Source organism: Ornithodoros turicata, unplaced genomic scaffold, assembly GCF_037126465.1.
Source record: "Ornithodoros turicata isolate Travis unplaced genomic scaffold, ASM3712646v1 ctg00001175.1, whole genome shotgun sequence".
NCBI lineage: Eukaryota > Metazoa > Arthropoda > Arachnida > Ixodida > Argasidae > Ornithodoros > Ornithodoros turicata.
In genome coordinates this window covers 70,750-83,550 of record NW_026999489.1, presented here as the reverse complement: position 1 = coordinate 83,550, position 12,801 = coordinate 70,750, and the positions used below count along the sequence as shown (strand labels likewise).

Below are 12,801 nucleotides of genomic sequence, written 5' to 3'. Positions count from 1 at the left end.
CTCAATAAAGCTAGTGTCGTGCGGCAGAACTTTGCTCCGTTTACAGTGTAATTTTGTATAGAACGTCACGAGTAAGGTATTCCCGAATGTCTTGTCTGTAAAGCTGCCACGTCTCCCTGTCATAAGAAGACCACCAACGGAAAACAGATGCTCCACTGGTGCACTGCTGGGCAGCCCAACATCGTACCTTATGAACACCTCGAGCACACAAGGAAGATCTTTCAAGCACTCTAACGATCCTCAAGTACAATTCGAACCCCTTTTCCCATAGTGCAAGAGTTTTGCTCTTTCCACATTCGAATGTGAGAAATCTGCACCGGAAGATACGAAGGGAGTGGCCTCAGGAAAGCAGCCGACGATATTTCGAATAGAGAAATCGAACAGTTTGAAATACCGGCATCTCTTGTCCTGAGGCAACTCCGTTCGTACTGTTCTACTGGTCCGGTGGATTTCTACCAGTCTATGCACCGAAAGACGTACGATCTGAATCGAGTCGTTGAGTAATCGCTGTAAAAAAAAAAAGAAGAGAAAAAAAAACGGTGTGGAGCTTACCGAAACTTTAGACATCCCTGCTGGAAATAGTAGGCATGATCTCATTAACTTCTGCCCGCAATTTTAATGAGATTCAATGAGAAATCAGACTGCGATTTCGTTCAACGTGTAAAAGCCGAATATTTCTCACTGACTGAACTCGAAGTTAAGCAGGGAAGCTGCCTCCGCGAAATCAGGCTCCGCCGTGTTGTGTGGCGAAGAGCACATCACGGAGCAAGGAACCAATTAAACGAATTGGTTTAATGGTCATCAGTGACACCAATTGATTTAATGAGGTCCAACATGTTGTGCATTACACACTGCACCAATAGAAGGAATGACGAGTTGGCCTAATGTGTATCAATGAGAAACTGCTTTCCGTTTGATTTAGTGGGATCCAACATGTTGCATGGCCGCCAATACAATAAGTGAGAAGGCAGTTGCTGAAATAAGCCAGTCTCATGAGTGCGTATCATTTCATGATGAGCATCTTCCTTCGCTGCTTGTGGTGCATCCATTATAGCGAAGCGAAAAGCGTTTGTGTGGCACGTAATCCTGTCTTTGTTGACAGTCCTCGAAATCCAACGGCTCCCGAACTTCACGCTCCAACTCATGAAGCATTCCGGTACCGCGGTTGATAGATTGTTCGTGGGATAATAGTTGTGCCCAGAAACAGCACAACACGCGTAGACCCACAGTGACGGACGAATACACCCGCGAACATATTTCTGCAAACTGTTCTGTCGATTTACACCACCGAACACGGGACGACGACATGCCGGCCGTGCTATTTCGAAACTGTGCTGAAACGGCCGAGACCCTCCACGCATATGCGCGCGTACAAAATGCGATTTCAAAACATTCTCGACCAATCGGAGCGCGCGCACGGTCTCGGCCAATGGGCTTCTAACATGGGGTATGGGCAGTGGCGTAGCCAGACCTCCAAGGTAGAGGGGGCTCGATACGAAACCCCCCCCCCCCCGCTGATTCTGGGTGCGACAACGATTGTATCTCATTACGGCCGAAGTCTCATTACGGCCGATGTCTCAATACGGCCGAAAGTCTCAATACGGCCGATAATCCTTTAATCCCCAAGTGTCTCATTACGGCCAAAGTCTCAATACGGCCGAAGGCAGTCTCATTACGGCCGAAGATGTCTCATAACGGCCAAATGTCAAAATGTGTATTGTAACCTGCATTGATATGCAATGTCGCAGCCAGGTATGGATATATATTCAGCAGGGTATAAGCCATGCACTGTGCCCTTAGGGCCCTTATCATATTTATATACACATATTGCGAGACAAACGGTATGTTATCATACCACAGCACAATGCAACATATTGTGTAATGTGTACTCCCACAAGCTAGTGTAGGCTGTGAAGCAGGCTACTATGTGGAGTTAGCTACTTGTAGAGAGCTAGATGAATATTGGCTTTGTTGTGACGCTTTTGGAGCCATCCGACAGTCATTGGCCATGACAGAGCACCTATCTCAGTCGATGTCAGTTTATTTCCATTCGCCTTACAATGATACAATTCTTGCTTCTGGAATGAGTAAACCTGCAAGAAGCGATGAGCAACCATGAATAGGCTAGAATATTAAAAAAAACAACAACAAGCATTTGTCTCTACATGGCTCGTTTTAATGTGCACAAGCTGCACACGTGTTGATACGTGTCTGCTATTTCATACAAGGTTAACATAAATATTCATTTAGACAAAAGAATGACAAGCCTTAAAAATGTGACTTCCCGGTAAGCACAGAGCATGACCATGATATGAATATAGGTTCAGTAGTTCATTCCCTTAATGGAAACATGTGAATATCAAATAGTAATACATTACAATTCATGAAATGATGCATGCATAACTTTCCATTTCTGGTTTCTTTTTTATAAAAGTAGTGCACGAATTAACATTCGTGCACTACTACAAAATTTCTCACTTCACAACAGAACCTTATGATGATCTTAACAGCTCACCTCTTCGCCAGGACTCCCTGGGCAGCAAAATCCTATTAGCCATGTTGTTGTTTTTCTTTTCCGGAATCCTTCGTGCAGCCACATACCATGCCTGGAATGGAAAACCAGCTATAAATAACAATGTACTTGAATGACTTCCTCTTGAAGTATTTATTCTAATCAGATATGCTTTGTGCCTACTATGGTGCGCGAAGGCACATAAGTACAACATTTGCAGACGTTCGACGTAAGCAGTTCTTGGAGATCAATTCAAGTACGCCGACTTGCGCTTTTATTTTTGAAGAAATACGACGACAAATTTTAACAAATGAAATATGGCTCACAATGATACGAGTAAATGCTGCTGTACGGTGATGCATTATCGGTATCTTATCGTCTTCGAATAAATTTGTTGTTCCTAAACGCGCAACCAACTAGAAACGGCGCAAACCTACGAACGGATACCGAGTTACATCTATTACAGGCACTTCAGCTGTTTTGATTAATTTAAATTACTCTTATGAGAATCCAACTATGTGTGGACAGCACACTACTAAGACAGGCAATCTACGAAAGCATTACTCACCAGAATTCCTGCTTGACTTGGTCTTGGTCAACACTGCGCGATATACGTTGGGGCTGTGGCGATTCATTCAACTCGATTTTTACCGGAACAACAGGCGCTGCTCGAAAGACAACGACGGAAAATAGAGAGCCGCTATAAAGTCCGCTAATTTGCACATTACAGCACTACAAAGCGATATATGAACACATCGTAAACAGCAATCACTCGCTCACACACACGATGATGATGATGATGATGGCGGCTGCCCCTTTGTAGCGGGTGGACAGCACAGCATAAGTTGTACGTCCTAGCCTTAAAATCCTCAAGTGTCCGAGTTCCAATCCTTTCAAAAGGTGCCCTGGCCACTTTCTTGCCACCAGTTTTCTAGCCGTCTTTTTGTTATTTCAATGTTCCTTTCGAGACCAATTCCAAATCCCAGTGCTTGGGTCAGGGTTTCTGAGACGGATTGTGGCGCAATCTTCCGGCACTTCAGAACAACATGTTCCATAGTCTCCGTCTCATCACCACAGATGGCGCACTCTGTCGTGCCTGGCTGGTGCGTGTGCGTCGTCCGACACAAGCACAGGGGGGCCATATGTCCGCCATTTTTGTAACTACCCTCAAGCGGTCGCTTGTGGCAACGCCGCCATCTTGTCATGGACCTACGTCACGGAGCCATCATCCAATGATATGCCCCGCTGGTTTGTTTTCCTTATGTTTTGATCATTCCGCCTGTTCGCTCCCCCGTTTCGTCTGCTTCGCCGGCGGCGAGATTTTCCAAAGTCGGGATTAGGGTTCAGACGCGATTGTGTTTTGCTTTCATCAGTCTTCCGAATTTTTTATGGCGTATCCATAATCGAACATGGTACTTTGTTGTTATCCGGGTTGCAGTAACCGTTCCACGTTTGCTGGCAAAGCATCTGGCATAACATACCACCAGTAAGTACGCCACTTGGAATGTGCTTTCAGTTGTAGTTTCACTTCCCGACTACACTTCCTAGCTTCCCTCGAGAACCGTCTCTACGATTGTCGTGGGAACATGCGATCGGGAGACCAGACTTTGTGCCAACAAAACACAGCGTGGTCTGCTCGAAGCACTTCAGAAACGAAGACTTCGACAGAACTTCGCTAACACGGGTCCGTCTACGTGAAGGTGCTGTCCCCATTCCTTCGCTGCAGGTTCAGCAGGTAGGCATCGTAAACAAAATGCAATGGTGTAGTCAATTATCGGTGGCTGCATTGCCTCCAGTTGCTTGGGAAGGAGCCAGAAGTTGCTGGAGTGAGCGATCCCGAACCCAGCGCACAAGAGGCAAGCATTGATGACAGTATGTGTATTATAATAAACAGCACATCTTCTTATTATCTCATCACAGTTGCTTGAGGAACAGTCAAGCATGCCAGGAGTGAGCATGCCAGAACCCAGTGCACAAGAGGCAGGACATGTGAGCATATATATAATGTGAACAGTATATGCCTGCGACATGGTTGTCTCAATCTCAGTGTCATGCCCAAGCGGCTCCCCGCGAGACCTGGACGAACTTGTGTCGGGAAAGTAGTAGCAAAAAGTTAAACTAGGTCCCACTGCCAGTGTGTACTCCTTCATTCCCCATGGTGTTCACCAGGAACTGCAGAAAGGCTTCACAGTGGTAGAACCCAGATTTCGAACAACTGTGTCGCAGGCAGTATACATATGAGTATCACAGTTGTTCTCATATTACAGGTGCACGAGGTCGCGGATATGCCTTCTGTGCCTCCTTCACCTGCTTTGGTAAGTGCTAAAAATCTCCTGAAAACGTATTGCAGTGGTTCTGAAACGTACGTTATGGCATGGGCGACTATCTTTATGTGGAGTCGCTTCAATAAAACTTTTGATGAGTCTATGCCTGTAGAAACTGTCTTATTTTGAAGTACAGGGAGTCCAAATTGCTGTCCTTTACGCAGGTTGTTGAACGAGAGCGTGTCACGAAAAAAATATTTGAATCTGCTACCTGAGTTACAAACAGGTTCTATGTCAGGAGTATCACCCGTTTGTTACTCATGTAGCAGGAAAGTAGCATTCGTTTTTCTTTTATTGCTCTCTTGAAATATTTTTTCCTGACACTCGCTCGTTGAACACACTCGTATCTATATCCTTTTCCTCCCCTCTATAGGACATATCGGTGGGCGACGTACAAGAAGACATCAGTGGGGTGAGTTATTCACTTACCTCCGCATGCACATTGTCATGGTGCTGTTTAGCATCTCAACTTGGGAAGTTTTCCATTACAATATCCCTTCTCTTAATCTATAGGACAGCACTGGGTTTGACTGCACACATATTCTTATATGTGACGAACAAAATGACCCATTGGTAAGACATATCACCGACTACGCAATAAGTATTTATGCATGCAGTTCTTAGGGCCGTCATTTAACTTGTGGGTACGTGGGTTTTGACTGTTGGTTTAGGTGTCATAAATTGTGCATCTTGTTGCAGCAATAACGTCTTTTCAGCATAATGCTATCTTTTGTATTTTGCTTCTAGAGCTTCACTGATGACACAAGTTCAGTAGGGACACCTGGGCCATCCGTTCAGTCATCCAGGCTGTCGTCTGTAGTAAGTCTTATTGCACTTTTTGTAGTATCTAAATGCTGCATGCAAGGGAGGTTAACTGCTATAATTAAAGCAAGGAATAAAGAAACCTAAGGAGGGAGCGCACCACATTATCTTGGTTGGAGAAGGTGTGGTGGAAACGGAGGACAAAAAGTGGCGGAATTGATGTTACTCCACATGGGCAATGTAAATTAGAGGATGTAGTGTGGTGCCATTAGTGTTGGTCAAACAAAGGCCGGGGGGAGAGGGAGCGAAGCACATGAGCAGCTAGCCAAGAGAGGAACTTTGTTCAACCAACAGCTATATGGCAGCCACTCTCTCCTTTGGCTTCTTTCCTCCATGAATTAGGGTATGCGGACTCTACAAAATTGAGCATCTTTATGATGCACTATTCATTTATGCTCCTATCTGTCTGACCTTTTCAGGGCACTTCCCCGCTTGCCTCCCTTACCAGCCCAAGCACCAGCAGAGGCGTGCTCGTGGTAAGGGTAATACTCATAAACATAACACTTGAATATGATATTATACATTATGTCGTGAACTGGCAGTACCTGATAGGAAACAGATGCAATATCTTTAGTTACAACTTGTGACACGGACGTCTGAAATCTCAGTTCCACGCTATGGCTATGTCCTGCAATTTCTGGTGGACACAGTGCTGGGAATGAAGTATAGTAAAGAGTAGAGATGGGACGAATCCAGAATCTTGCGAATCCGAATCCCAGGAAGTTTCTGCGAATCCATGAATCTTACGAATCTCGAATCTTTCAAATCCTTTTTTTAAAAAGAGTTTGAAAAGCCAAGAAAAAAAGAAGACTTCTACTGGAGAGTGCTTTGAAGCAGAATATGACACATTTGTTGAATGAAAAAAAAAAGTTCAGTTTCGGGTGAAAGTATACCCATATAGTATATCTAACGTATTGTTCATCGACTACGAAAAATTCATAAATTCTCGTGTCTGAATTATTTCCATAAAGCTAAAGCAACAATCAAAAGCAAAACCATATTACTTTTAAACTTGTAATGTAACAGTTCCAGCCTGAACTCTTTCAGTCCAGAGCAATGTAAACAAACAAACAAGAAAACACCCGTCGGTCAATGAGGCTTTCGGCGGACTCCGGAGGCGCCAATTTATAAAAGAATCAACCAAATGTGGTCAGTGGATTTGAAAGACTCGATTCGCCGTTTTGGGCACTGGGATTCGGATTCCCCAATCTCGAATCCCTGCCTACGATTCGTGGATTTGAGGATTCGCGGATTCGGCTGGCACATCCCTAGTAAAGAGTAATATTAGGACGCAGTCTACATGTTTACTACTACTTTCCTCATACTGTTCTGTTCTGAAGTTCTGGAGAGTCGCTAAGGCGTCATACAGAGATTTCATACAACTGTGTCCATAGCTGTTCATGCCTGCTGAACAGACTCACAGTTACATTTGCGGCTGACATATACATGTCACATCACGAGAAACTGGTCAGACCACTTCACGAAGAGAGTGATAAAAAGATTGAGTTGCAAACATGTGGTACATCAAGAGCAGCACTTGTTTGTGCCACAAAGGTATCCTCCAGTTTCTGTGTAGCACTCTTATTACGAAGCACTCTGGTCGGTTTTTCATGATGCACTTGTATAGTGTGTAACTATTGATACGAGTAACTATTGATATTTGTTTTGTTGGGTGGGGCAAATAATAATGCACTGTGCATAGTGCAGTTCGAGGTTAAATATTTTTGCATTAAGAAGTGCCCTCAAAGGAAAAAAATTAGATAAATACGTGTATTTGCAGACAGTTGGATGTCATGGGGAACTGTCCAGTTCATTCGGCATTTGTGCATGCTGATGATTCTTACTAACCCTCATACATGTTACAATGAATTGTACTCAGTCTGAGCCAATAAAAATGGATTCTATCGACCACAATGCCATGAGGTCCTTGTGATTTGCATGCCTGATACTTTGTCACCTGTTGCGGCTGCTACGATTCAAAGCCAAATCTCTTCTTTATTCGGTAAGTATACTCTATATACCAAAGGAAGTAAGTATTTTGTTTCACGTGCATGTTGACACTGAGAAAATATCTAAAGTTAGGTGCAATTGCTCATATGGCAACTTATTCTCCGTGCTCTATTCAAACTCCCTTCGCATGAAGTACCAGCACACTCTTCTCCCTATTTTGAGTCATGAGGGATTTTCTTTTAATTGTACTATTAAGCCAATATAAATGCATGTCACCAGAATCTGCAAAAGGTCGCAGTACCTGAAGTAGTATGCATGCTCCGTTTTGTGACTTGCCGGAATATCCAGTGGAGTCTATGCAATAAGGTACCTGCGTGTTGTCCTAGGAAAACTCGCTGAGGACACACCTGTGAAAGCCTTCCTCAAAAAAGAAGTAAGACGAATTGGCAATCTGAACACCATCAGCAAAAAGCGGATCAAGGCATTGCAGCAAGCCCAACGCCGTATAAAGCAGAAGGTTGCTAAATTGCAGCACATCATATCAGATTTGACTTCCAAAAACATTTTGCTTGAAGAACATGCAGGCTGTCTTGAAAACATTGCTGGGGCGAACAAAGATCTGCTGATGCGACAAGTAGCGAAAAAGGGAGGAACCAGTTTGCCACATCAGTATAGCCCTGAGTTGCGTGCCTTTGCACTCACCCTTCATTTCTACTCACCGCGTGCCTACAACTACGTTCGTAAAACGTTTGACACATGCTTGCCCCATCCACGCACTATAAAAAAGTGGTACCAGTCGATTGATGGAGAAGCTGGATTTTCAAAGGAAGCACTGTCTGCATTGGAAATGAAGGCTGTCATTAACTCAAAGAAAGGAGTACAAACTGCGTGCAGCCTTATGGTTGACGAAATGGCCATTAGAAGACACATTGAGTGGGATGGGAGGAGGACGTACGGGTATGCAACTGCTGGGCCAAATTGTGAAGATTCCAGCGTAGTTGCCAAAGAAGCTTTCGTGATGCTGCTTGTTGCACTGAGTGAACAGTGGAAGTTACCCATTGGCTACTTTCTGGTTGATGGGATTACCGGAGAACAACGAAGTAACCTTGTACTCGAAGGGTTGTCGCTTTGTCACGACGCTGGCGTGACAGTTGTTTCCCTAACCTGTGATGGTGCTGCAGCCAACCTATCTATGCTTCAAAACCTTGGTTGCTCACTGCAGTACGACAGCTTACGCACAAGCTTTCCACACCCCAACACGGCGATGCCTATAAGTGTTTTTCTTGATGCGTGCCACATGTTGAAGTTGGTGAGGAACGCACTCTGCCACTTCAAGTCGTTTGTTGACGAAGATGGGCATGAAATATCGTGGAAGCACATTGAAGCCCTTCACTCAATCCAGCAGAAAGAGGGACTTCATGCAGCAAATAGACTACGAACAGCACATGTACATTTTCAACAACAGGTCATGAAGGTCAGCCTTGCTGCAGAGCTTCTCAGCACATCAGTTGCAGATGCCATAAGTGAGTGTCGAGACCTGGGTGTACCTGGATTTGAAAACACTAAAGGAACTGAGAGGTTCTTGAGGATAATTAACAACGTATTTGACGTCCTAAACTCTGTAAATGTTCACCAGAAATGTTGGAAGAAGCCGCTGTGTCCTGGAAATATTGAAGATGCCCGAATAATGTTCCAGATGGCTACATCCTACATACGTGCTCTTCGTAAAAGTGAATGTGGAAAATCTGGGCCACTTCTTGTGCAGACAAACCGAAAAACCGGATTCCTTGGCTTCATTGTGTGCTGCAATAGTATCATTCAGCTCTACGACTTCCTTCTTTCCAAGTCCCTTGTCAAGCATCTTCCCACACACAGGGTCAGCCAAGACCATCTTGAACTCTTCTTTGGTTTGATAAGGTCACATGGTGGCTACAACAACAACCCAACCGCAAGGCAATTCGAAGCAGCCTACAAAAGGTTGATTGTTAATACCGAAGTAGAAGCCTCTGAAAAGGGGAACTGCCTTCCACTTGAAAACATCTCAGTACTTCATGTCAGCAGCGTGACACAACCTCGTTCAGAAGATGTCATAAATTGGACATCGAAAGGATGAAGCAACACAGCTGAAGGAATTCTCCAAGATGACCTTCCTGACCATGATTACTTCTCGGACCCAACGGAGCCAACCATTTTTGGGGACAGAATAATTGTTTTCATTGCGGGACATATAGCATGCCGCCTACAAGAATATTTGAATTGTGAAACCTGTATCTCCCAGCTAACTGTGCCCATGTCTTCCATCCACCATTCTCTCATGCAGCGAAAGGACAAGTACGGTGAATTTCGGTACCCATCTGACGATGTTATCACAATCTGTAGGAAAGCGGAAAAGCTGTTACGAAGGGCTCTCCTGCAAGAGGGCATATCGTCAAACACCCTTCTGCAAAGGGTACTCTTGCAGGTTATGGAGTCCACTTTGGACAGCAGTGTCTTTAGCCAAATACGGAGTGAGCACATGCTTGAACAGACATGCCTTGAAAATCACTTTTTTCACTTGATAAGGTCTGTTGCCCAGAGGTATTTAAGTATACGTATGCGTCATGCAGCCAAGACACGTACAGAGGAGCTGCATAAGCGTAGGTGTCGCCAGCTTTTTACAAAGCTCACCCAATTCAAAGGGCAGTAGGCAATACTTGCAGAAGGTGTATCATTCGATACATTTGATACGTCATCATTGGGGTTTGTAAATAGTACCACGTTTTTGTATAGTTATATAGCTAAAGCTGTCAAATGCAACAAAATATTTTTTTATTCTGTATCATGTGAGCTACTTTTCTGTCCTCCTGAGCCTTGTAGGTGTTGTGTATGCCAATCATGCTGTGTAAATAGTGAAGTTCGGTTTAGTCAGGTTTAGTTGTGTCACTGTGCAAATAACACACTCGCAGTTCTGTGTTATGTTCATTTTATTCTACTGTTTACACCCTGTCTATTTTTTTTAGAGGCCCTTGTTTGTTTATTTGCAGTTTAGACTGGTTTTGCACATTTTTCTGTATTCCAGCAGTCATCCTTGTCTAGATTTCGTTGCACCATTCAAAGGTGGAAACTGTGTCCTTATAGATGTTATTGATCATGTTACTGAAGTCTTCAATGAAAGAAATCGAAGAAGAAATCTGCATCCCCAAAGAGGACTTCGTTTGTCTTGCTTGGCGGTGTGAACGTCTTATTTTATCCGAACAGTAAGGAAACATATGGCTGTCCTCCTGTACTTGATTTGCTTCCAGTATGATGTAAGCTAATTACGACAGTCCACTAGAGGCAAATGAAGTTATAAAATGACAGGCAGAGGCGGAAATCGCGTTGTTTACACCTGGCTTGATCGCCGACCATGGGCGCCGCCATGTTTCCAGGCCACGACAAGATGGCGTCGACCAGCACGCTATCTCTATGGGTCGAATGTATTGTAGGGCACCCCTGTGGACACAAGAAACGAGGTACCCAACGTTGCTAGACACCATCCGAACTCCGAAGTGAGAGTAGCAAAACAACAAGATATCAAAACACGAAAGGAAGAGTATTGATCCCCCCTCCTTCTATAGCATGCGAAACGTGATTTGCGCTGAGATGAACATATATGTTCATGACGCGAGTAATTTTCACTTTTCACTGATCCAAAGGAGGTCACGTGGGATTGCTTGAAAATGGCGAAACGAAACTTGTTAATCGTGCATTTGCTCTTCTTGGTAGCTGCCAGAAAATCGAATCAAGCTTATGGGACACTGGATTACAGGTATGTTGGCATCTTTTTCATTCCTGCATATCATTTCACATTACACTATACGTGAATACATGGTGTCATGTCATGGGTGTCATGTCTCACGATGCTGGGGAAGTAATTGCATGGGGAAGTGTGCATGGTTGTAGACTTTTAATTTTTGATCGCGTAATCGAAATATCGGCACCTTTCGCATTGTGGCTTGCATGTGACGAACCAAGTGCTGTTCCCTTACTAGCGCTTCCTACAAACGACAAAACGAAACATGTGGGAATGTATATTTTTGATTACTCATATGTAACAAGAAAATGTATCGTTTTCAGGTTGCTGCCACTACTCCATGTGCCCGCAATTGTCTTGCGTGTATGATTACACTAACGGCGTCGCCCACCACGGCGGAAGTGTTTTGCGTACACGCGTTTCAGCATGAAGCCTGCAGGTAACATCTGATGTTTACCCTTCGGATATTCTGAATTTACATATTGTAGCTTAGAAGAATTCCGAATGCCCAGAGTGACACACACTTTTAACATTGTGACATCAGTGCAATGGCATAAGCTCTAATGTAGTGCCCCACGAAAATGAACAAGGGGTAGTGGTTTATCCAGAATCCCAAGCACGAGAAGGGTGTTGGAAAAATTTTTTGGAATAGTTACGTCATTACAGCTTAACATATCATTACAGACATATCTGAAGCTGAAATCGCAAGGGCACCCCCTGTAGGGGGTGCACAGGCAAAAAAGTTAGGGGGGGGTCTGGATAAAGCACTGACGAGGGGGACTCCTCCACCCCATGTCAAGCCTCATAAAACACCTCCTGAAATAGTTTCCTGGCTATGCAGCTGCATTATTATGACGTAATTGTCATTGTTGTCCATAATTCTTGAATATGTTTCGAATATATGAAAAAAAAAGTCTGCTTGACAGCATATGTCTTATAGTCATCACCAAACAAGAGCATATGTCATTTTGTTCAGTGGCTTATGTACTTTTTTGTAAATTTCAGGTGGACATAAATTGTAGAAGGCAGCTAGTGGGGGAGAAGATCATGGGCATAGGTCATGTGACTCCTGGAGCTCCCAGTGGGCTCCCTTGTGGAGTACTTTTCAGAACACAGACACATACAGTTTGCTCACAGAACCAACGAGTAGGATGTTGCTTGAATACTGAGAGAAAATGGCGTAACACATACAAATATCGTGTGACACATATGACAATAAAAACATTTTTCACGAGGGATGCATGAAACACTGTCGCAATATTGTGTGCATGAACCATTGTGTGTGACACAAGCCGTGGGGGCACACCGCCTCGGACACATTTTGGGAAGCATAAAACACAGTATATACAGAGCTAGTATGGTGGATGATTCTTTTTTCTTTTTGGCCGTTATGAGACATCTTCGGCCGTAATGAGACTACC

At 44.1% G+C, this 12,801-nt stretch overlaps 2 long non-coding RNA genes across 2 annotated transcripts; both read left to right on the top strand.

The window, feature by feature from the left end:
* The first annotated feature begins 3,810 nt into the window (after positions 1-3,810).
* Positions 3,811-4,368, top strand: LOC135376608 (uncharacterized). The gene is made up of 3 exons (XR_010417766.1): positions 3,811-3,998; positions 4,061-4,247; positions 4,309-4,368. It is a non-coding gene; the product is annotated as an uncharacterized LOC135376608 (long non-coding RNA).
* Positions 4,369-5,628: 1,260 nt separating this feature from the next.
* Positions 5,629-7,572, top strand: LOC135376607 (uncharacterized). Its single transcript, XR_010417765.1, has 3 exons — positions 5,629-5,655; positions 6,078-6,134; positions 7,439-7,572. It is a non-coding gene; the product is annotated as an uncharacterized LOC135376607 (long non-coding RNA).
* The last annotated feature ends 5,229 nt before the right edge of the window (positions 7,573-12,801 follow it).